Here is a 25583-nt window from a genome sequence, read left to right on the forward strand (position 1 = left end):
ACACCAATCCTGCCTCCCCGTCCCCCCATCTTCCACCCCCCGCCCCATTCCACCCCCATGTTCCATGCTCCAGCTCTCGGATCCTGCCCTCTTTGTCCACTCGGAGCCTGGGGACCAGAGGGGGCAAATGGGGGGCAAGTGGAAAAGGTGGGACAGCTAGGAGAAGCAAGCTTCTGACACCCCCTTTCATTCCCTTGCAATAACAATTCAAAAGGTCGGAAATTCTCATTCTCAGTTTTCATCCTAGAGGATTTTGGTTATGTATACAGTAATCTATATAGATATGTCTACACACAGAGCCCCCGAAGGGGCGGAGAACCGCTAGTACTCTGGGTGCTGCGTATTTGTATGGGGGGGGGCGGTGGAGAGAGGAGGGTGTTGTGTGTGTCTTCCGCTTTTTTTTTAAGTCTTTCTCTATTTATCTCCCACTCTAATTTGCACGATTTTTCTCTTCCTCTCCCCCTAAACTTGCAGAGTAAAAGGAAAGCAGGTCCGGGTGACTGTGGGGGGAAGAGAGGTGTGTGTGTGTGTGTGTGTGTGTGTGTGTGTGTGTGTGTGTGTGTGTGTGTGTGTGTGTGTGTGTGTGTGGTGTGTGGAGTGTTTTCCTCGGAGGGGGGGGTAGAAAAAGAAAAAGAGGGAGGGAAAAGGAAAAGTGGCATCCCTGGCTGAGAGGAGGAGGAGGAAGAGGAGGCGGATACGCGCTCCCTTTCAGATAGAAATCTAGGACAGCTTTTGCCGGCAGCCGGCAGTGAGCGGGGCCCTTTGGAAATAGAATAGCCAATGTAATTTGACACTTCAACTTGCTCTGCTTCAGGCTAGTTGATTCACTTACTCACCCACTAACGCCGAGTTCCTTTTCACTGTCTGTGGACATTAAAAAAAGGGGGGGGGGGGAGCGAGAGCGAGAGAGCAAAGGAGAGAGAGCGAGCGAGCAGAGAAATAAAGCTCGGATCCAGTCGTAATTCTGATTTCTCTCCCCCCTTTTTTTTTCTCCCGCTCTCCCTCCCCCTCTCCACCACCAACCGCCCTCCCCCTCCCCAAAATCCATTGGGGGAGAAAAGGAAAGGAGAAAAAGAGAGCGAGAGAGAGCGAGAGAAAAGGATTCTGCCCGTGTGTCCTTCCTCCTTTCCTGATTTCTCTTGCTGCTGCCGCTGCCACCGCTGCTGGTGCTGCCACTGCCGCTGCCGCGCCGCCGCCGCCGCTGCTGCTGCCGCTGCCCGCCGCTGCTGCTGCTGTGTGCGGCCCCGGCTCCTCGCTAAGCGGTGGGTAAGTTTGTCGCCCTTCTCATGGGGCTGGGGCCGGGGCTGGGGCTAGGGCTGGGGCTGGGGCTGGAGCCGGAGTCCGAGCCGGAGGGAGGGGAGCCGGGGGCGGACACAATGGATTCGGGCCCCCCGGAGCCCGGCCCGGGTTCCCCGACTAGAAGCAGCGCGGAATCTTGGATTAGGTTGACTCGTGCTATAGTCCCCGTAATTGTGATTGTTTTCGTGGGATCGTACGTTTGCTTTTTCTTCTCTTTTGCAAAGACTTACGGCTGGAAACGTGTGGAGATTGAGGGTTGGATGTGTGTGTGTGTGTGTGTGTGTGTGTGTGTGTGTGTGTGTTTTTACTCCCTTGCTTAAAGGACTGGGGATAGAGGTGGGTAGGTGGGTCAGTTAGTACCGGAGGCTAGAAAGAGCCAGCCTTCGCAATCTGGCTCCCGGGAGCGGGGAATTGAAGGGCTCTGGGGTTCCTGGTTACGATGTGTGTGTGTGTGTGTGTGTGTATGTGTACGTAAAGAAACCATGCCTTTCTCTCAGCATGGCTATCCGCTCTCCCTATTTGTGGTGTGGAGGGGCCAAGGGAGCGCAGGCATTACTCCGAGGGTGGAGAATGTGAGGGATATCGCCTTAAGCCTTCTTTCCGGTGGGCGTTAAGTTTGTGTGTGTGTGTGTGTGTGTGTGTGTGTGTGTGTGTTTGTGAGGGTGTTAATTGTTGTTACTTAGTGTGTTTGTGGTTTGTGGAAGGGTCAGGCAGGAAGACACAATATTGCAATGCTGAAGGTGTGTGTGTGTGCATGTGTGCGTGTGCGTGTGCGTGTGCGTGTGTGTGTGTGTGTGTGTGTGTGTGTGTGTGTGTGCGCGCCGTGGCCGGTAGCTGGGAACTCCTTAAAAACAAAAGGAGGTTTAAACCTCGACCGGGGGACGCCGCCGTCTGCCTCCCGGGCTGCCCCAGCCGGGAGAGAAGGCTTGCTGCCTCGGAAGGAGCATTTTATGTGTGTATATATGTCCAGAAGCTAAAGTGATTTGTCGCCCCCAGTTCCTTTCTCTGTGTCTTTCGCTATCCCTGGGGGAGTGGAGGGTGGGTGGCAGAGATTGGAGGGACTGGGCACCGGGTGGGGGGACTCTGAGGCAGGGTTGGGATGGGGGGGCGGTCTTTGAGAAGGTTGTTTTCTCGTTCCTTGGGTTTGGTGCCGGAGGGAGAACACTTGAAAGTGGGGTTTCTCTTTCTCCTTTGCCTCCGCCCCCCCTTCCCAGCTGGAGAAAGAAGCAGGCTAAGCCAGCATGCTCTCCCCCTCTCCGGTGTACATCTGTCCAGGAAGCCAGGGGAGGGGGAAAGAGGGGGAGGCTATGATGGAGGGAAAATAAAACCACTTAGAAACAGCGACTGAAGCGGGATCAAGGAGTGTGTATGTGTAGGGAAGGGGTGTGCAGTGGTGGCGGGGGCGGGGGCGGAGGGGGGGGGCGGTAGATGGTGAAAAGAACCGAGATGGTCTTTCCTGGCATTGTGAAGAAGGGGTTGGGGTGGTTGGGGGGACGGAAAAGGAGGGGATCATTTTCACCCGAGGCTGAGCTGCAGCAACTTAAAGGGGCAAGAGCCTCAGACCCCGGGTTTAAAAGACACTCCAAGAATGTAAACAACTGGAGAAAGGAGTGCGTGCATGGGGCCCAGTGAGCTCCTCTTCGCCCCCCGCCCGCCCCCCCCCCCTTCCCGAGACAGATACCTAGAGCTAGTGAGCTTGGGGGGCTGGCAAGTTAGAGTTGTGCATCGCGCGCTGGGAGCGGCAAACTTTCCCCTTGCGCCCCGCACTTCACCTCCCCCCAACCGGAGCGCTTCCCAAGTAGATAGCGAGAACCCCTCTGGGAGGGCACGCCTTGGAGGCGGAGGGTGTCCCTAAGATCAAGCGGCCTTAGCCCGAGGGGTGACCGCAGACTTCGGTCCAGCTGAGCCCTGAGAAGGAATTGAGGGCGGGGAGTTGGAGGGGAGAGCTTGGGCAGGGTTCAGGACTCCCTCCTCTGGGTCCGGCACCAACTTCTGATAGTGTCCCATTGGGTACGGGAGTGCCCTCCAAGCAATGAAAGGCCAGCGTTTGGATGGCTTGGAGGGACCAGAGTGTGGATTTTTCTGAAACAGGTCTGGGTGTAGGTAATCCCTTCCCTCCTTCTCTCCCTCTTTCCCTCACTCTCTCCTCCTCCTCTTCTTCCTCCTCCTCCTCTTCTCCCTCCTCCTCCTCCTCCTCTTCTTCCTCCTCCTCCTCCTCCTCCCCCCCCCCCCCCTCCGATTTCTCTCCTTTCCTCTGACTGCTTTCTTAATGTACTGATGAGAGGGAGGAAGATTTAAGTTGGCAACCTAAACAAATGTTGTCTCAAAGGTTCCTTGAGAGAGACTTGGGAAGGGGGGGAGGGGACGGGGGATGACACTGGGCTGGAATGAATGGGGGGGGGGAGTTTGAGGGGTGCTTCTTTCTTTTTCCGATAAGAAAGCCACTTTAGAGACCACCGATTCCCCCCCCCCCCCAACAGTGCATCAGAAGGACTGGTGCCTTATAAAATTTAAAAGGGCAGCAGCCCATTAAGGCTATGGCCTGGCGCCTGGCTCCAGGAGCTTCGTTGGAGCTGCCTGCCTTTCAGTGCCAAGGGCTTTTTAAGGGATTTTCTTGAGCAACAGTTTCTTTCCTGGCTGCAATATGGGAATCTGGCCTTGTAAACTGCAGGGTTAAATGATACCAAGGTCTCTTCCTCCTTCTCCTCTATGGCTGTGGGGAGTCACAGGGGCAGGAAGGGAGTTCAGGGGCTGCTCTCAGAGTTTATTTAATTTTTTTTTAAGGTGTGTGTATATGTGTGTTTTAAGGTACAGAACAAATGTGTCTGGAGCAGGGAGGAGTAATTGGTTTGTTTTCCTGGTTGTGAATTGTAACTTTTACTCTTTGGCATTTGCTCAGACCTTGGAAAGTTCAAAACTTGCCCTAACATACTAATAAGTGGGGAAAGTTGGGAGGAAGGATCAAACTCTGGAGCCTTTGCCTTTTCTGGATTCTTGGCTGCATTTTGCTGGGCAGGAGACAAGCATTTATTTAACTGATACAGAGGGTAGGATTCACAGTGGCTCCCCCTACCCCACCCCATCCTACTCCTGGGGCTTTTGATTGAGAGAAATTTACTGTGCCATCAATCTCCCCATAGTGAGGCCTGATTCAGGTTTATGAATGCCAGAAGACTTGCGCTGACCTTTTTCTCTTTAAGTTGAGGATGTTGAAACACCAGCATCAAACAAAAGACACATTGAAAGCACGGTCTGCAATGGAGCACGTGTGACTTTGAGGCTGGTGGAAGGCGTTTAGAGATAGGGTTTGCCTCTGAGTATTTTTTTTCCTCTGAGTATTTTTGCTCCCCCCTCTCCAACCCCAAAGAAGGAGTAAGCATTTAGCTCTAAGAGTCACCAGGTTGTAGAAAGTTGTTTCAAGAGCAAATTTCAAAGTTAAGAAAGATCTCTGCAGTTTAGTTGGTGTCAGAGTGTTGGGAGAACTCCTTTCTTTCTTTTTTTGCCTAAACATTTTAAGATGGATGGGGTTTTGAAGCTGTTGGTACACACATCATTTGGTGAACCGAATAACTGAACCTAACAATTTTACTCAGATTTAGGGGAAACACCCCCACCCCCCAATCCAGAACAGGTCATTTGTAAGACTTAAAAAAAATGATTGGAGCTTATGGGTTTTATTTGTTGTCAGCATAACCCAAAGGGTTCTGACGCAGGGTTATCAGACCGAAATTCATTTGACTTTTTAAACCAAATGTAGCCATGATCCACAGTAGCATCTCCTTCCACTGCCTGGCCCAGGAAAGAAACATCAGGGTGGAGAGATTGCGCACTGTTGACATTGCTGATGACCCGTGGATCCTTGACTCATTTAAGATAATAACAGGGGGAAGAAAACCAACACAATTCACAGTTGAGAAGAGCTGAAAACTTCCATTTTTCCCCAGACAGACTGGCAGAAAAGAATGGAAATTGGAGGCACATTGTTCTCTCCTCCTATCTTGCATCTGATTAATAGACATTATAAATCCTAAAGCCTTAAGCCTCAATGGATGGCTGGACTCACTGACACTAGACATGGCCCCATCTAGCAGCTTTGTAAGATGTCGGGGCCTGAAGCAACTAAGGGAAGCCAGCTGATAAGTTTATCACAGGAAACTCCTTCAAATAAATAAATAAATAACTTTTCAGAATGACAAAGATGGGCCTCCCAGAGGGAGTATGAGATCTATGTTTCCATTCATAACTTTTTTTTGGGTATAGGGCCTCCCCCTTCCTTCTATCTCCCCTCCCCCTCGTCCTCATCGTTATGAGGTTCTCAAGGTTGCCAAGCCACAACAGAACCTGTGTGCGCTAATTACCGCCATGATGCTGTGACCATGCCTATTAGGTTTGACCTCATGGCAAGATGGGCTTGCTTCCCTGCACACACTGTTCCTCACTACCCTTTGTCTCCCTGGGAAGCCACTGGGAATCTTCTGCCCTTCTCAGCTTAGGGGGAAGGGAAAAGGCTTACCAATTGAATGGTCCTTAATTAGCATCACTGGCCTTCCTCTATGTGCTGGATCCCATGCTGTTAACTCTAGGGGGAATCAAAAACCTAGGCTCTGCCCTCAGGGAGTTTACAGTTGAAATGGAAGAGAGAAAACTTTCATAAAGGCTTTAAAGAACAAGCAAACAGAAACAGTCATTTAAGAGAGTTAAGAGTTGGGATTTTAGAGGTGACACAGATCTTGGAGGTGGTGCCTTGTCTAGCCTCCTCATTTTACATGTGAGAAAGCTGAGATAACCAGACTTGTCCAAGGTCAAGTCAATAAATACAGGAACTAGAATTTGAACCCAATTCCAAAACCATTGCTTTCCCCACTATTGTCAACTGCTGACCATAGGTGCCACAGGCTATAGGAGGACATGATAAAATTGAAAGAAATCCAGGCGGGAATCTTGGACTAGGAATTAGGGGACTGAGGTGGGCCAGCTGCTTTATCATAACGAGTCTTACTTTTCTCATCAGTTAAATGGGACTAATATCACCTGGATTTTCCGAAGATCAAGTAAACCAATGTTTGCTAATGTTTTAGAGATATGAAACGCTGTCTTTTCCAGGTACAGGAGTAAGACTTTGGGGTGGAATTGGTTGGCAGTTCAGATCAGTAGCACAAGAGGCTTTTCTAGCCAGCTGCTGTGATAAACATGTCCAGGGAGTGTCCCCACTGGTTCAAAGGATGTGTTTGTGATCTGGAAGACCCTCCTCCCACCCCACCCTCATTACACAAACAGGATGCCAGAGGGTCTGCCACTCATTTCATCCAGCATTTTTTAGTCTGCTTCTGGCAGGAAAGACTAGAGTTTAAAGGTTGCCCCTTTCCCGTAGATGCTCAGAGGAAACATGATGATGAGATGCCACTGATCTGTTGTGGAAACTCCCCTGATGCCATTTAGGAGAAATTAGACACATTTCTTACTGCCATGGAGAAACTGTCCCCTGTCTTTGCACTTTGAGAATGGACTCCACTGACTTTCCATAGGGCATTATGATTTCCTCTGTGGTTTTTGAAAAGGGAGGGAATGCTTTCTTTCTTGCTCTCTCTTTAAAACCCCTACCTTTTATCTTAGAATCCATACTAAGTATTGGTCCCAAGACAGAAGAATGATTAGATCTGGGCAGTTGGGGTTAAGTGACTTGCCCAGGGTCATACAGCTAGGAAGTGTTTGAGGCCAAATTTGAACCCAGGACCTCCCATCTCCAAGCCTGGCCCTCTATCCACTGAGCCACTTAGCTGTCCTGAGGGGATAACACTTTCTCATCCAGAGTATATAGTATCATTGGGAACATCAGAAATTATGATAGGATCCCTATCCTCAGGGAGTTTAAGAGGAATATTTGTATGTGTGCATACACAAAAACATACAGATATGTGTTATTTACATGTATATATGCATAAGAAATTGATAGTATGGAACAACATGAGATATGATAGTGAAGCAATAGGATATCGTTGAAATAAGACATCATGTAATGTTTAGAGGACATAGATTTCAATCCCAGCTCTGTCATTTACTAGCTGTGTGAATCGGGACTGAAGCCATGATTTTATTAAAATAATAAATAGATCAATAAATGAACAAAAATAATAAAGCTCCCAGGTGAGGGAACTCTCTCCACTACTCTAGGCCACCACGTTCTCTGCAACTTAGTCTTCCCTAAAGAACTAAATGGCTAAATAGTTTTGTTCAGGGGCACACACCCAGTCGATGTCACCTGGAGGACTTCGACCCAGGTCTTCCTGGCTTGGAGGCTGGCTCTGCCTAGCTGTGTGATTGTGGACATATCACTGAATGTCACTAGGACTTGGACTTAATGGTCCCGAAGGACCTGCTAGCTCAAAATCTGACAATCCTGCATGAGTGGCCATTGAAGGGTACAGTCTGTGGTTGATGATATTAATGAAGTGGAGAAGAGGGAGAGTCCCTGGAAGTTAGTTGATGCTGTCAAAGGAGGATGATAGACTCATGACATAGACTTCCAAGAGTAGGTCGAATTTGAGTTAGACATGCTGTAGAATGAGGAAGGTTGAGAGAGGAGGGAGGGAGGAGAGCATCTCCATCAGGCGAAGCACCTCTCTTGGGGCTCTGGGGGAGGCCACTGTATTTTCATAGAATGGAAAGATCTCTTATACCAGGACTCTGAGTCCTTTGGGGTTACTCAGCTATGGTCCACAGCAGCTGCCCATCTTCTTGGTTTGATAATCGTCTGTTGAGTGGAAGGCCCTCTAAAACTCCCAACTGTGGTTTTTGATCCTTGGGAGCATGAATCTGTGGCAAAGGAGTTCTCCAAGTGGTGGGTAAAGAAAATGTGTTTGTCAGCCTGCCTCTGGTCCCCTCAGAGAAGAGAAGAAATTCCATGGAGTCAAACTGGTTGCCGCAGCTCAGATGTTTTTTACAGCTACAAAAGTGACTCAGGTCTTTAACTTCCTCTGGTCTCTCTTGAAGCAAACCCTACCAGCTGGCGAGATGCTGGACTAGGAAGGTACCCCACCCCCACTCCAAAAGGTGTGCCCACGGGTTTGCTGACATACCATGTGACAAACATCCATAGGGAAATATCAGGCAGCCTATGGGGTTTGGGTTTTGTGAGTGGAGCCTGGTGACTTGTTTTGTGTAAGAATAAGATGAATACCCTGTAGCTGGTTCCATGATAGTAAACCTCTCAGCAATTAAAGAACCCAAGCAGAAGGAGCCTCCTTATGCACCTGATCTTGACCGTCGTCCACCCATTAGGCATGAATAGCAAATACCCCAATGCTATTGGGTATAGGGGTCACACACCGCTTTAGAATCAAGAGATCCCCCCAGAGCTTACCTACTCCAACTCTTTTCACTTTATAGATGAGAAAACTGAGGCCCAAAGTCCCAGGAACAATAAGAATCTGTCAGGTTGTGGTGGGACTGGGCTGGGGAGGGGAGGGGACAGCTATCAAGAGCATTTGGTTTTTGTTTCCCAGAGGGCCACTGTTGCTATAACTAGTGAGTGGCAATGTTATTGGTCCTAAGGGAAGGTCAAGGTGTCTGGGATAATTAGATTTCTTAGATTTCACTACTCTTGAGCTAGTCTGGTGGCCTAATCTTTTTATACTAATGGGGTAAGAGGTAGGCAAGTTTCCCCTGGCTTCTGAAGCCAGCATCAGGTGGAGGATTCAGTGGCAGGGGGAATTCAACTCTTGAAGGTGTGGGGTTAGGTGGGGTGGGGGAGACGATGGAATTCAGCCAGATTCCAGACCTTTTATACAGGTCCAGGGGAATCCAAAGGATCTGGGGTGCTATAAAAACACATCTGCATGGTTTGGCCATTTTCCAAAGAATTTGCTGGTTGACTTTCTGGATGTTCTTCCTGTATTATGGGGTACTGTAGGGAGACCGGTTAAAGTTTGACTTATGTTGTTGTTACAGGACCAAGGAGCCTTCTTGAAATCAGTGGGCATATTGAGCTAAGTTGGAGGGCAACTAAGACTGGGCTACCTGAGTGAGTGAGTGTTGGTGCTGTCTGTAGAGGGAATGTGAAGAGCTGCCAAATTTGATCTTTGTTAAAAAGTTCTTTTATCATCTCCTTGCCCGGTTGGCTGCATTTCTGTGGCTTGGGTCTTTTGCCTCAGTCTCTCCCCTAAGGAAACCTGGTTTGGGGATGCCACAGCAGGAGGGGAGGGAAAAGAGACTCCCTTAGCCCTAAGTGGTAATCTCCCTAGATGTCCTCTGGTACCCCCATCTTGAACTCTTTTCTCTCTTGAGCGCCAATAGCCTTCCTGGGAAAGCCCAGAGCCTGGTGTGGGCAGAGCTGGGAAGTGAAGAGATCTAGATTCCTGAAAATTAGCATGAGAATAGAGGCCCAGACAAGAAGCCTCTTGTGTGTAACTCTGGGTCCTTGGGGTAATGATGTGTTGATCTTACCCTAGCCGGCCTTTCCTGCCTGGGCAGCTATATGTCTCTGCTTCAGTGGGTAGGGCATCCCAGCTGGGCGGGTCTGGGCCGACTCCAGCTGTCACTGGGAGCCAGGAACACATTAATTGGAGAATCCTTCCTTACCTAGGGCAGCGGGCATGATTCCCCCCCATACTTCAGGCCCCAGTTTCATTGCCCTTTGTGTTTTGAGAAGGCTTGCAACATGAGCAGCCCCCATTTCTCCAAGAGCCTTTTGTTTAGCCGATTAAAACATTTATTGTGGAAAGACTTGACAAGCACTTCTTGGTCCAGACCAGTTCTTGGGAGGCAGGAGACACCATCACTTAGTGATTGGCTTACCCCACAAGGTGAACCTTATCAGTCCCTGAGGGGCTCCCAGAATCAGCTCATAACTATTCAGTAGTTTATTTATTAGAATCCTAGGGCCACAGAAGGGGAAGGGAGAGGCTCCAATTGGCCACTTAGTGGCAAAACAATATAAATATCTGCTTGTTCCTTGTTCAGTTGTGTCAGACTCCTGGTGACCCCATTTGGGGTTTTCTTGGCAAAGATACCGGAGTGGTTTGCCATTTCTTTCTCCAGCTCATTTGACAGATGAAGAAACTAAAACAAGCAGGGTTAGGTGACTTGCCCAGGGTCACATGACTAGTACATATCCGAGACCAGATTTAACTCAGGAATCCTCCTGACCCAGGACCAGTATCCTATCCACTTCTCCACCAAGCAGCCCTAGCTTGTCCCTTGTCCTGTTTCATTTATTTTCCAAGAATGGCTCTTATAGATTAGTAATTCTAAGGCAGAAGATAAGAATTTTTAAAGAAATTATGAGGAGTCAATTATTTCAAAAAGTTTCAGGAAGATGGAAAAAAATCTTATAACTGAGATGCAAGATTATTTTTTGATGGCCTCTCCAGAATTGGTGAATTTTGGTTATGCTCTCTTGATTCTTCCCACACAGAATTCTAGAAGTTAAACTTTTTTTTTCTTTTTGCAAGAGGATGAGTGGTCCCTAGTCTAGTTCTTTTTGTTTTTTAAGCATATTTTTACAGATGAGGAATCTGAAATCAGGAGAGGAGGAAGACTTGTCCAGGGTTACATATCTAATAAGTGGCTATATCAGATTTTGAACTTGGGATCAATTCTAGAACCAATATACTTTACTCTGTACAGGGTTCCAGATGCCATTTTGGAGATAACCATTTAAGGCACTAACTCTTAACATTTAATAATTTTATTTTTAAAAAAGATGAACATTTTTTAAGTTGAATTCAAGACTTTTTAAAAATTATTTCAGACTATTGTAATACCGAGAGAGTGTTCAGATGAAGAAATAAAAGTATTTATAGCCCTATAAAAATGCTCAGAGTTACTGCTGATCAGAGAAATGCATGTTAAAATAACTTGGAGGTATCTCAGGTATGTCATATCTATCATGTTGGCCAATATGACAGAAAAGGAAAATGGTAAATATTGAAGGGGATGTGGAAAAATTAAGATGCTAACACACTGTTGGTGGAGTTGTGAACTGATCCAACCATTCTGGGGAATAATTTGGAACTATTGTCAAAGGACTTTAAAACTGTGAATATCCTTTGATCCAGCAATAATACTACCAAATAGTACCTTTGTATCTCAAAGAGATCCAAGAAAGAAGGGAAAGGACTTATGTGTACAAAAATATTTATAGCAGCTCTTTTTATGGTGGCAAAGAATTTGAAATTGAGGAGAAGCTCATCAGTTGAGGAATGGCTGAAAAGTTATGGTATGTGATTGTGAACAGAAGATTCTTTTGCTATAAGAAATGATGAGCAGAATGGTTTCAGAAAAACCTAGAAAGATGTAAATGAACAGATGCAAAGTGAAATGAGCAGAACCAGAAAAACATGATATACAGTGAAAGTAATATTGCATGATGAACAAATGTGAATGACTTAGCTCTTCTCAGCTATACAGTGATTCAAGACAATACCAAAGGACTCATGATGAAACATGCTATCTGCCTCCAGAAAAAGAACTGGTAGCCCCTGAATGCAGGCCAAAGCATACTATATCTCTCTTTCTTCATTTTCTTTTTGTTATTATTGTTTGAGTGCTTAGCATCTCAGGGCAGGAAATGGGGAGGGAGAAAATTTGTAATTCATATTTTTTAAATGAATGTTAAATATTGTTTTCATGAGTAGTTGGATGGAAAAATAAATTTTCATTTAAAAAATTAATCAGGTTAATGGAGAAAAAAATTATAATGATGAGCTGAAAAGACTTTGAATACAGTCCTGGTGACTGACCAAGTCTGCTCTCCAAGTACTAACCTAGTTTTGTAGAGGATTGGCCACTAAGTGATGAATTAACTAGTCTTGGAAACCCATTAAATCATACAGTGATATAAGTTACTTGGTCCTTGAAATAGCTCTAAGAAATAGGTGTAAGTAATATTGTCCCCCTTGTACAGGTGAGGAAATAGAATCTGAGACAGGTCCAGAGCTACCCATGGTCTTACACAGCTTGTTAGTAGGAAGGCTTTGGTTAGAACTTCCATTTTCTAACTCTTCCTCTGCATCCCTCCTCTTTCAATCCCAAGAAAATAAAAAGTCAGCAAAACTAATCATCACATAGAAAAAGGCTACCATTATCTGCCCTTCATAACTTGGTCCTATCCAATATTTCCAGTCTCTATTCCCTTCTATGCACTATACCATCCAGCATCAGTGTCCGCCATGTTGTCTCTCTATATGACCACCTGATACTTGCCCTTCACTGGCATGTTCTCCCTCCTTGACCCCACTTCCTAACTTCTGTATTCTCCTTTATGTTCAAATCCTACCTTCTGCAAGAGGTCTTTCCCAGACTCCCTGACCTGTTAGTATTGTTCAGTTATGTCCTACTCTTTGTGACTCCCATAGACCATAAAAATCCAGAGAGGGTCTCAGTTCCTTTCCCAAGGTTACATAGGGCATCAATGGTAGAACTGAGAGTCCTTTTTGCATTTCTCTCAGGTTAGTAATCTTCAAGCTTTCTAGTACCAAAAAAGCAAGAACTGAATGACAGATTATGGCGAGCCTTCCAGTTCTTTCTGGAAGAAATGACAGTGACATTGGCTCTTGTGCCCTAAGTGATAGAAGGATCTGAGTTTAGGGTTGGGGGTGCTGATTTTAGAAGCTATGTAAGTAGTGAGGAAGCAGCTATATCAGTAGCAAATGTTGACCCAGAGTAGCTGACATTCCAATCCACCTATCCAAACTAGCTTCCCCTAAATGGCAGGCATGGCAAGAATGTGGCCATGGAAGCAGAAGAGGTATGTATCCTCTGAGTCTTAGCCACAGGAGTTCCCTCAGAAACCAACTCAGGTTCCTAATAGCCAGAATCCTCCTCCCTCCTCCTGCAACAAAGGAAGGGATGAAGCCAGTTTCAAATCACCAGACAATCCAGTGATACAAAGATGTATCCCCCTGCAAGAAGCCTTTAGCTGTAGTGGCTTCAGTTAAGAATCAGGAGACCTAGATTCTAGTTCCAACTCCACCTCTAATTTGATGTGGCACCTTGTACAAATCTGTTGAGTTCTTTGCGTCCCAGTGTCTTCATCTTTGGAAAGAGAAGGAGTGGTCTAGATGAACTTTTCCAGCTTTGTGATTCCATCAGGCAAGCATTTCCCCTAGCTACTTAACTGTCCCTTACTGTTTTCTATTCTTAGGCTCATAGCATTTAGAACTAGAAGCTACTTCCAAAACCATCTCTAGACATATGAGGAAACTGAGGCCTTGAGAGGTGGTCACTTGCCCAGAGAAATCCTGTGATGTAGTGGAAAATACACCTATCATGGAGTTAGAAAAGCCCTGGATTCAAATCTAGATTCTAGGTAGCTGTGTGATCATGACCTACTCACTGTCTTTACAATTTAAAACAGAACAGATTTTTTTTGGTCTACACTTAATGTATTCACCATATAGGGAATTTCTGGTGTAAAAATACACTTATTTGCTAGAACCTGTTTGTAACTAAAATTCTTAAAGCAGGGATTCTTCATTGTTTTCTGTCATGGACCCCTTTTTTGGTCTGTTTAAACTCATGAGCCCCTCTCAGAGTAGTATTTCTTAAGTGCATTAAATAAATACACGGGATTTCAAAAGAAAAAAAATTATGATGAAATCTATTTATTACAATATTAAATTTATTGAAAATGTTCATAGACCCCGGGTGAAGAACTCTTGTTATAGAGCCTAAGAGGTTAAATGAATTTTGAAGCACCACATAGCATAGTCAGATGGAAGGCTTGAACCCAAGACTTCCAGATTCTGAGGTTGGCTCCCTATCCACTTTGCCTCTCTTGTTGCTATTGTTATTATTGCTCAAGGTCATACAGTAATAAATGACATAATTGAATTTGAATCCTGGTCTTCAGACTCCAAATCCAAAGTCCAATTCTGGGGTTCAATGCATATGGTACAATAATGTATTTCAGTGGAAAGAATGCAGGATTAGGAATGAGAGGATTTCACAATCTACTACCTGTGTGACCTTGGGCAAGTCACAAACACTCTGGGTCTCACTTTATTTATCTGTAAAATGAAGTGGTTGGAAAATAAGACCGCTCATGTCTCTCCCTTCTTAGTTTAAACCTATGATCCCTTCCCTAGCAAAGACCTCTGATGACTATTTCTGTAGTAGTGGGGATGAAGAGAAGGAAATTTGACTCAGAGTCAGATATTTTCCATAACTAAACTTCTTTAAGGGCCTAACTTCATTTAATCCCTGGAGTCTCTGGGCCTGTGTTTATTTGCATGGTCTTTTTATTTTTTATTTTTTTATTTTTTTGGAGTAATATGACCACAAATTCGTTTGTGGCTAGGTACAGAAGCCATTTGAAAGGCACACTTGGCAGGAGATAGAATGATACATCTGAAGTCAGGAGACTGGATTTAAATTGTAGGTAGTTCTAGAAATGGAGAATTGGAAGGGTCCCCAAAGGTCATCTTACCCAACCTTGCAGAAGAAACAGAGATAGAAAAGTGAGGGAGCTGTCAAAAAGTCCCAGAGAGCCAATGACAGCTGGCTAGGCCTCCCAACTTCGAAGCCAAATGCTCATCCGACTACAATAGAAATTCTGAACTACAGGGGGAAGATGAACCACAATAGTAGTAGACACACCGAACTTGAGAATAGTTCTGTCCCAGGGGCTTTCACTGTCATTGGCCATCTTATTTGTTCAGTCATGACCTCTTTGGGGGTTTTCTTGGTAAAGATACTGGAGTGGTTTGCAATTTCCTTCTCCAGATCATTTTCCAGTTGAGGAAACTGAGGCAAACAGGGTTAAGTGACTAACTAGCCTAGAATCACACAGCCAGTAAATATATTAAGTCAGGTTTGAGCTCTAGCATTCTATCCAGTGCTCCATTAAACCACCAAAGAAGCTGGTCATTGGAGTTTCTTTCTGGTTTTAAAATTCCCTTGCTTTGAATGATCAGTTTTATCACTTTATAGCATTAAAAAAAAAAAAGAGAAGTCTTATTGAAGCCTTTGGTTTTTATATCATGATTATTTCTGGTAGTCACTGAGGATATTTATGACATTTTGCCCTAGTAGCCCCCCACTGCTCTGCTGAAACATTAACGGTTTTCCAGTTACTCAGTTCTACCAGTTAATTTGCCTTAAACTTCCCCCTTATTTCTCACCTGCACCAGGGGTTAGTTTAGCCAAACATAACTAGTCTCATTTTTGTTTTTGTTTTTGTTTTTTGTTTGTTTTTGCATTGTAGGTATTTATTTATTTATTTAATTTTAATTTTATTTGGTCAATTTAGAACACTATTCCTTGGTTACAAGAATCATTTTCTTTCCCTCCCTCCCTTCCCGCCACCCTTCCATAGCCAACATGCAATTCCACTGGGTATTACATGTGTCCTTGATCAGAACCCATTTCCATGTTGCTGGTGTTTGCACTAGGGTGATCATTTAGAGTCTATATCTCTGATTATCCCTATCAACCCATGTGATCAAGCAGTTGTTTTTCTTTGGTGTTTCTACTCCCACAGTTTTTCCTCTGAATGTGGATAGTGGTTTTTCTCATAGATCCCTCCAGGTTGTTCAGGATCACTGCATTGCCACTAATGGAAAAGTCCATTACATTCGATTGTGCCACAGTGTATCAGTCTCCGTGTATAATGTTCTGGTTCTGCTCCTTTCACTCTGCACCAATTCCTGGAGGTCGTTCATTATTCCTTTGAGCACAATAGTAATCTATCACCAACATATACCACAATTTGTTCAGCCATTCCCCAATTGAAGGGCATCCCCTCATTTTCCAATTTTTTTTTGCCACCACAAAGAGCGCAGCTATGAATATTCTTCTACAAGTCTTTTTCCTTATCTGTTTGGGGTACAAACCCAGCAGTGCTATGGCTGGATCAAAGGGCAGACAGTCTTTTATCTCCCTTTGGACATCATAACTAGTCTCTTGAAGTTATTTTCCAGTCCCTGTCATACTAGAAGCCTCTCATTTTCCTAGTCATAAAGGGGAACAAAAATGGATAATATGATTTCAGGTTTGGTGCCTTTGCAATATTGCTTCAATTAAATTAGGAAATGATTAAGCATTGCTTTTTCTGCAGCATTATATACGGACATTTTCTTTTAAAAGACTAGTGTGTGTGAGTGTGTGTATATGTGTGTGTGTGTATGTTTTCTACTTTCCTTTTGCTATATCTGGCTTTAGATTTCTCTTTTAATTTGTGCTATATATTTGGGTGGTTGCTAGGACATTATATGATGACCTTCATGAAGTAGCTGTTGCAGTGTTTGATCATTCAGTCACATCTGACTCTTTATAACCCCATTTGGGGTTTTCTTGGCAAAGATACTGCAATGGTTTGTCATTTCCTTCTCCAGCTCATTTTACAGATGAGGAAACTGAGGAAAACAGAATAAAGTGATTGTTCAGGGCCACACAGCTAGTAAATGTCTGAGGCCAGCTTTGAACTCAGAAAGATGAGTATTTCTGACACCATGCCCAGCACTCCATCCATAGCTCCAGCTAGTTGTTCCTTCATTGGTCAGACATTGTAGAAGATCTCCCATTTAGCTAAATAACTAAAAAAATTGAAAAAGGGTTTTTTTTCAGGCCAGCTCTGTGAGATAGTTTATATATCATTGTTCCCATTTCCAAGTTGACAAAAATGATTCTCAGGGAGGTGAAGGAACTTGTCCGTGGTCATCCAGATGGGAATTTGAACTAGCTCTTTTGAATCTCAAGGACAGTGTTCTCTCTCTCTCTCTCTCTCTCTCTCTCTCTCTATATATATATATATATATATATATATATATATATATATATATACATATATATATATATATATATACATACTCATCTCTCTATTTGTCTCTGTCTCTGTCTCTGTTTTTCTCTATCTCTGTCTGTCTGTCTGTATTTCTTCAATGTTATAGCCCTTCTAAGAATAATTGCAATTGACTTAAGTGGTCTGTTTCCTTTAACTAGAGGCTCACCTCATGGCAGGGTTGAAACGGACTCAGTAGCCATGCAGCCCAATCAGTATGGCAACCAGAATCCCTCCTTTTGACAAGTGATCACCCACATTTTTCTTAAAGTCCTCCACTCGCTCCCTCATCACATCTATGTAGCAAAAGCACTTTCCATGATTATGTTATTTGGTTTCATATAACCCTGGGAACTAGGAGCTTTTATTCTCATTTTACAGATAAGGAAACTGAGTCTGACAAAAGTTCCACAACTTGCCCAGGGTTGAAAAGCTAGTAAATGTCTAAGGCCAGATTTGAACTCAGGTTTTTGTGACTTCAAGTTAAGGACTCCTACAGACTTCATTACCAACTGCCAGCCACCACTTCTAGAAACATTCCCACTTCTGGAGTTCAGAGTTTGGAGTCAGAGGATTCATATCTCTTCTCTGATTTGTCCTACCTTTGTGGCCTAGGACAAGTCCTTTTCATTTCCCTGGGCTTCAGTTTCCTCATCTGTAAAGAGAGGAAGACTATCCAGACCCTCCATTTTTGATTTCAGAATTTTTATTAGGAAGTTTTTCCTGACATTAAGCCTAGACAGTTCTGCCCTCTGGGGGACACAGCACAAATTGACCTTTTTCCAAGGAATTCAACCCCCTTACAAATACTTGAGGACAGCCCTCATGCCTGTTCTCTCCAGCTTCTTTCTGTGTGCCCCCCCCCCCTTTTTAAACCCTTACCTTTTGTCTTAGTATCAATACTGTGTATTGGTTCCAAGGCAGAAGAGTGGTAAGGACTAGGCAAAGGGAGTTAAGTGACTTGCTCAGGGTCACATAGCAAGGAAGCATCTGAGGCCAGATTTGAACCCAGGACCTCCCTGTCTCCAGGCCAGGCTCTCCATCCACTGAGCTAACTAGCTTCTTCCCAGTACCTACTTTCAAATCGAGTATCCTTTAGGAACACTAGCTTGTTCCTTTTACTTCCTGCTTCAGCCTCATTCATCCCCCTTCACCCCCAGTAACCCCAGCAGAAAAGAAAACATTTGACATGTGGTATGTTTACAAAATGTATTTCTTAAAAACAAAAGCCAAGAACTCCTTCCAGCTCCCAGGATCCACTCCAAGGAATAGCACTTATTATACAGAATTAAAAGAGTTAAGTAGGTCCTTGGTGATTATAAAAGGGTGTCATTCTAGCAATTAAGATAATATAAGGAGATTGTGTTTTAAATAGCTGGCGCAAATGGGCCTTTAAGAGAACCAAGGCTGAAATCTCGGGCAGCTTTTGCCAAAGGAAGGGAGTCTTTGAAGAAGGAAGGAAAGGAGATGACTGACAGCTGCTCAGGTCTAGAGAGAGGGCTCCGGATAGGTGGAGTTGCTTTCCCCTAAATCTTGCAGTCAGTTCATTCTTCACTCTGATCTAGTTCCAGCATTTGTCAAGGGGAAGGTCTTGTTTGTCACTGGACAGGAATCGTCATTTATGGCCCTGGAAAACTTAGAATGAGGAAGATGGAGGAAAATGCCAAGCTTTCCTTTGACCCACAATAAAAGTCAACATACAGCCCATTTACATACATTATCTCATTCGGTAAGCTCTAAAACCCTGTGAACTAGGTAGTGAGCAGGATCATTCCTATTTGACAGATGATGGGAGAGTAGATTCAGACCACTGGGGAACAGATGTAGAGCGGGGCAGGACCATATCGTCTATCAAGCCCATTGCTGGTCCTTGAACCTCATTTTACAGATGAGGAAGGTAAGGCCCTGGGAGATTAGGCGATTTTTCCAAGGGTGTAAACACTTCCAAATGGAGAGCTCTTTCAACTGAACTGCTCTACTCTCCCAAACCTTAAATAATCACTCACCTTCTCCCAGGAATAAAACTAAGAGGCTGGACTCATTGACCTCTGAAGGCTCTTCCAGACTTTATCATCTATGTGGCTTGCTTAAGACCCTCCAAGGAGTTATTGTCAGAGACAGGAGAAAAATGGGAGTCTTCTGACTCCTAAGGCAGGTGCATTTCCCCATGCACTGTAACAGAAGTCTCGATTTTTCTTCTATTTTTTAAATTTAGTTTACAAAATGTATGATTCCCCACCATCGTTCTGGAAGCAAACTTGCCAGATTGTAAAGGCTAGTTTCTAAGAGCTCGTATTTGGTTGATGTCTTGTCATTTTCTTTTGGAGGAGTAGCCTTAGGGTGTACTTTATTAGAGGAAAGAACATGGCAAGGAGGATCTGACTTTGCTGTCTTCAATGAACTCTATTTAGGGCAGGGATACCAGAGAAACAGAAGGCAATGTGTGTCTCTGTCCTAAAGGGATTCACAAGCAAACTGGGGAGAAGACAGAGATCTTTTACTTTTTTTATTGATTTAAAGCCCATACCTTCGGTCCTAGAATTAATAGAAAGGCAATTGGAGTTAAGTGACTTGCCCAGGATCACACAACTAGAAAGTATCTGAGGTCAGATTTGAACCCAGGAACTTCTAGGCTCTAGGCCTGGCTCATTATCCACGGAGTTACCTAGCCACCCCAAGCATAGTCCTTTCAAACTGGAAGGAACTTTAGAGGTTAGTGAGTCTGACTCCCTACTTTTACAGATGGAGAAACTGAGACGCAGAGAAATTAAATGATTAGCCACTTGGAACACAGCAAGTCAGTGGCAGATCCAGTGACTACCCTTGACTCCTACCTCTTCTGCTTGAAAAGGCAAAATAAATTTCCTCCAGGTGGGAATGGAAATGGCATATAGTGTATCCCAGCCATAGTAGGAGTTTAATAAATGTGTATTAAAGCTTGACTGATTGCAAGACTGAAGGGAAAGACATCAGACCATAGGGTTCAGGGCCAGAAAAGACCTTAGAGAACATCTAGTACCATCTGCTCATTTACAGGTGGGTAAACTGAGACCAAGAGAGGCCAAATGACTCACCTAGGTCATTTTGCTCTGACAGCAGACCCTCAGAGTCACCTCCACAAAAATTAGTGGAGGATGTGCCACGCCGTCATTCCCTAATTCGATGATTTATATTGAAACAACTGCCAATTCTGAACAGTATTACAGCCTAGCCTCCTTTAGCAGAGCTGTGTCAGAATATCAGCCCTGCCCAACACTAAAGTCTCCACACTAGATAAAACATTGTTTGCTTTCCACAGCCTTCGATATTCCTGAGCCACGAGACTTTTAGTGGGTGAGGGGTCGTAGCTTCCTTCCGTCCTTGTTTTCAGGCAGCTGGGCTTCTGGGCATGGCAGAGACGCCCACACTGGCACTGCTGTCCTGGAAGCAGAGGCGGGTTTGGGAACTTGCTTTCTGAGCCCTGTCTGCCTGCCTGCCAGGGAGATAACTGTCCTTGATTTCCTGGGATCCTCAGCAGAAGTACATGTACTTTGCCCACTTGCAGGGTGCCCTGTTGGCTCCCTTTGTTTTTTCTTTTTTTTTTTCAAGGTGTGGGTGTGGAGAGCCTCAGGCCCAGTTGGACAAGATGCAGCTGTGTACAGAAGGTCAGCTTGGCTGCCCTCAGTGCATTCAGAAGCTTCCTTTCTTCTTTCTTCTCTTCATTCTGATTGCAAGGACGTCAACATCTGCTTCTGGTGCACGAACAAGTCCTTGGCTCACTTTTCTTTTTTTAAATTCTTTTTAAACTTTTATATATTGATTTAAACTTTCTATTAACTTGTTTTTATTTATTTTAGATTTTGTGTTTAAATTTTTATTTTTATTGGTTTTAAGATTTATTCATTTATGTTTTCAGTTCCATGTAGAAACAATTTTTGACAATCATTTTCTGACATTTTAGGATTCAGATTTTCTCTCCCTCTGTCCCAGCCTCCCCCCACCCCACCCACACAGAAAAATACCTCCCTAAGGCTGTAAATCATCTGACATGGGCTATACCAGTGCTTTCATGTAGTATCTATTTCCATGTTCCTTTTGCCATGACAGAAGACACATATACATACAATAAAAAGCTCTTGAAGGAAATAAAGTTGGCATGCTTTGAACTGCACTCAGGCTTTAACAGTTCCTGGTTCTCTTTCCAAGCTTCGTAGGGAGCTTTTTACTTTCCCAGAAGCACTTTCTGACCCATTGTCCTATTTGAGCCACACGACAGTCCTGTGACTCCTCGTAGTCAGGGCAAGTATTAAGATCTCTGCTTTGTGGATGAAGAAATTCTTGAAGAGAGCCAAAGTGACTTGCTCAAGATTCCACATTGAGGTAGTAGAAGAACTGGGCTCAAGAAAGTTGACCGTCCTGACTCTAAGCCTCAACGCCACATACCTTTCAGCTCCTCTGGGGCTCAGGGTTTTGCCCAGGCAGGCCCTTTGCCACAGGTTGTCCCTCGCTGTAGGTTGTCATTATTTTTATTTGATTTTATTTTTTAAACCCTTAATTTGGGCAAGGGCTAGGCAAATGGGATTAAATGACTTGCCTAGGGTCACACAGCTCCAAAGTTTCTGAGGTCAGATTTAAACCCAGATCCTCCCAACTCCTAACCTGGCACTTATGCCACTTAGCCTCCCCTAGTTGTCATTATTTTTTAAATGCTCATTATTACACATTGAATCACAGTAGACACAGGCTGAACTGGTACAATTTCAAAGGAGCCAGTCAGTTTAATAAACAGAGCTTAGAATCTGATGCAGCTGATGGGCAATATATTGTGGAAAGAGTGTCAGCTTAGGAGGCAGGAGACTTGGGTTCAAATCTCAGCTCTGAAAATGACTAGCTGAGTAATTATGGGAATATTTACTTAACCTCTCGGTTTCTTCAAGTGTAAAATGGGGACAAAAACACTTGGACTACCCACCTCACACAGATAATGTTGAAAAGAAGGTACTTTTGTAAGCATTCCATTGCTATTTATGTGAGCACTGTTTTGATGCTAATGAACATATAAATAAAACAGAAAGTTTAATTTAAAAAAACACCCAGCATAAAACATTCCTTCTCAAATTGTAATTTACAAATTAGCTAGCTTGGTTTAGAGTATTTGAGGACATCAGAGCCCAAAGAGGATCTTGGAAACTCTCTAGTTCTATTCAGTTATTTTGTAGATGAAGAAAGTGAGACAGAGAGAGATATCCAAGGTCACAGGATCAGCTAGAAATAGGACTTGTTAAATTCCATTCCAGGGGCAGCCAGGTGGCTCAGTGGCTAGAGATCTAGGCCTGGAGATAGGCAATTGGGTTCAAATTTGACCTTAGATACTTCCTAACTATGTGACCCTGGGGAAGTCACTTAAGCCCAATTGCCTCACCTTCTTCCACTCAGTAATGATTCTAAGATAGAAGAGGAAGGAAGGAAGGAAGGAAGGAAGGAAGGAAGGAAGGAAGGAAGGAAGGAAGGAAGGAAGGAAGGAAGGAAGGAAGGAAGGAAGGAAGGAAGGAAGGAAAGAGAGAGGAGGGAAGGGAGGAAGGAAAAAAAGGAAGAAAGGAGGGAGGGAAAGAGGGAAGGAAGGAGGAAAGGAAGAAAGAAAGAGAGAAAGAAAGAAACAAACAAACAAACCAGGAGGGAAACAGATAACTTTTTCCCTCCATTTATCTAAAGCCTCCCCTTCCTTTAAGATCTGTCTCAAGTCTTATTTCTTCTAAGATGCCTTCTCCAGCTTCCTCTCTTATCTTTTCCCCCTTTGAACTCCTACCACACATAAGATGGAGAAAAATCAATATAGACTGAGCCATCCAAACTACCATTTGACAATGTACTTATTTATTTCATGACTTATCCTGGCCCCTGCTCTTAGGGAGCTTCCAGTCTAGCTGGGCAGATATATGCCTATGGGTCCATGACATCATAGTCTTGTACTCTACCCCTAGCCTTGGCACAGAATTGGGCATATAGTAGGTACTCAAAAAATACAGACTTGACTCATTGTCTTTTCAAGCCTCATTTCTCTTAGTTTTAAGAAAGCAAAAGCAAAATAGCAGAGAAAGTAATAGAGACATAAGTTGAAAAATCAGGCAAACTGTGAGTATAAAAGGTTCTTTAAGGGGCAGCTAAGTAGCTCAGTGGATAGAGAACCAGGCCTGGAGATGGGAGGTCCTAGTTTCAAATCTGGACTCAAACACTTTCTATGTGACCCTGGGCAAGTCACTTAACCTCCCTTGCCTAGCCTTTACTGCTCTTCTGCCTTAGAACCAATACTTATCCATTCTAAGGCATAAAATAAAGGTTAAAAATAATAAAATCATACTCTTGGGAAAGCAGTACCCTGCTCAGTTCCTCCTGGATGGCAGACGGGCCAAGTCTGTCTCTGGGGCCTAATGTCTGGAATGGTTCTGAAATGCCTCTGCTCCTGAAATCATCACTGCTCATCTCTACTGGCTCTCTGGGCTCAGGAGTCCTTTGTGAACATCTCCTCTGCCTTCTCCAACTACAGTGGGGCCAGGCAAAGCTGGCTTGTGAGCAGATGTGCCCTCTAAACGGGAACCTTTTAATCGCACTGATTAATGAGGTTTCTTGGCTCAACTATAGTTCCCAAGGTTCACTGCTTAGATTAAAAAATAACCAAAAAGCCACATGACCCAACAATCCAAATACCTCCTGAGAGGGGAGTACATGGACCATGATTTGGTGTCCTCCCCCACTGCTTTAGCCATCATGAACACACACACACACACACACACACACACACACACACACACACACACACACAAAGTAGCAGGGGAGTGGTGGAAACCTTCTTCACTTCTATTTCTGCTCTACAGGAAGAGTAAAATATACAAGCTAGCTCTGTTGGGAGGAGCCTAGATCTTAATGTTTTATTTTCAATATTAGCAGGCTGTTGGGGGAGTTGGGGCGGTGAAGAGGCACAATATTGGGAAAGCTATCAATATTTTATAATATTATATACCTAGTATTTCTAGAATGCCTTTTCTCTTCAGTGCATTTTCATGTCCATTATCTTCTTTGATCCTTATAGCATTCCTGGGACGTAGGCTAGAGAAGCTCTCTTGGAGGATAGGCTGTCTTTGATTTTTGATGGATTGCTCTCATGAATGCCAATAATCTTTTCATTGGTCAGTCAGTCAAGAAACATTTATTTAGGGGGCAGCCAGGTAGCTCAATGGATTAAGAGCCAGGCCTACAGATGAAAGTCTGCATTCAAATATGGTCTCAGATACTTCCTAACTATGTGACCCTGGGTAAGTCAATTAACATCCATTGCCTAGCCCTTACTGCTCTTCAGTTTTAAAACCAATACACGGCATTAATTATAAGATGGAAGGTAAGGGTTTATTCAGAGACAGAGACAGAGAGACAAAGAGATAGAGATGGGGGAGACAGAGAGACAGGGGGAGAGACAGAGAAGGAGAGGGAGAAAAAGACATTTTTTTAGAGATTTCTATGTGCCAAGCACTGTGTAAAGCCCTAGGAATTCAAAGAAAAGTAAAAAAAAGAAGCAATACCTGCCTTCGAGGAGCATATGGTCTATTGGGAGAGGCAAGAAAGGCATAACTAGGTACATGCAGGCCACATAGTAAATAGATCAGGATAATGTGAAAGGGCTGAAATCTTTAGCATCTGGGAAGACTGGATGACTGGGGAACCACAAAGTGGAGGTGAGGTGGCAGAATGTTCCAGCCATGGAGGCTGGAACGAGGTGAATCAGGAAAGAGACACAAGAAAAAGGGCCAGAGCTACTGAGAATGGTTAGAGCAAGTGAGAGGCTTTTAAGGATGGGAAGGCACGGCACTGATACAGATGGCAGCTTATCCATGGACACTGGTTGTTGTTGTTGTTGTTGTTGTTTTAAACCTTTACCTTCTGTCTTAGAACCGATACTAAAAATGTGTAGTAACGACACAAAATATATATTGTAGCTATACATAGTATAAATACATATGTTAATGTTATATGGTATTTACGTGGTAACTATACATAGTATTGATACATTATGTAATACATAATATACAGTAACGATAACATCTGTGCGTGATGAGACATACATGCATGCTTGCATGTGTATACTCACCGAGGGGCCGATTTTATCATCTGGACAATAGGCAGCCTTTACTTCTTATTTTCTCCTATCTGGATAGTTGAACCAATCTCTTAAGTAATTATGTGTCTCATTTGGTAATTGGCTGGAGCTTGATGAAAACAGTGTCATCTGCCAATAGAAGCATGAGGAAAAGGACCTCCCCAACGAGAGGAAATCTACATTTGACTTGGACTCAGTGCTGAATCGCCCTTACAAGAACAATACGTGGCATATAGCTCTTGTTTTTAGCCTTGCTTGATGTTACTGCACAGAAGTTGGTCAGATATTACCCCGGTAGAGTTTTCAAGAATTTTTGGTTACTTTTGACAGAGGAAAGAGAGACACAATATTGGAAGAGGATCCTGAAGACAGCATTTT

At 44.1% G+C, this 25583-nt stretch overlaps 1 protein-coding gene across 14 annotated transcripts in view; it reads left to right on the forward strand.

Moving 5' to 3' along the window:
- Positions 1-715: 715 nt before the first annotated feature.
- Positions 716-25583, forward strand: part of ZMIZ1 (zinc finger MIZ-type containing 1) — a 477780-nt gene continuing 452912 nt past the window's right edge. For 4 of the 14 annotated variants that reach the window (XM_056799734.1, XM_056799767.1, XM_056799744.1 and 1 more), the window contains exon 1: positions 716-1266. The gene's annotated coding sequence lies outside the window, so the exon portion shown is untranslated. The remainder of the gene's footprint in view (positions 1267-25583) is intronic. The other 10 variants (XM_056799785.1, XM_056799799.1, XM_056799777.1 and 7 more) reach the window with 7 other exon arrangements.

The sequence above is a fragment of the Monodelphis domestica genome, chromosome 1 (assembly GCF_027887165.1).
Source record: "Monodelphis domestica isolate mMonDom1 chromosome 1, mMonDom1.pri, whole genome shotgun sequence".
NCBI classification, from domain to species: domain Eukaryota; kingdom Metazoa; phylum Chordata; class Mammalia; order Didelphimorphia; family Didelphidae; genus Monodelphis; species Monodelphis domestica.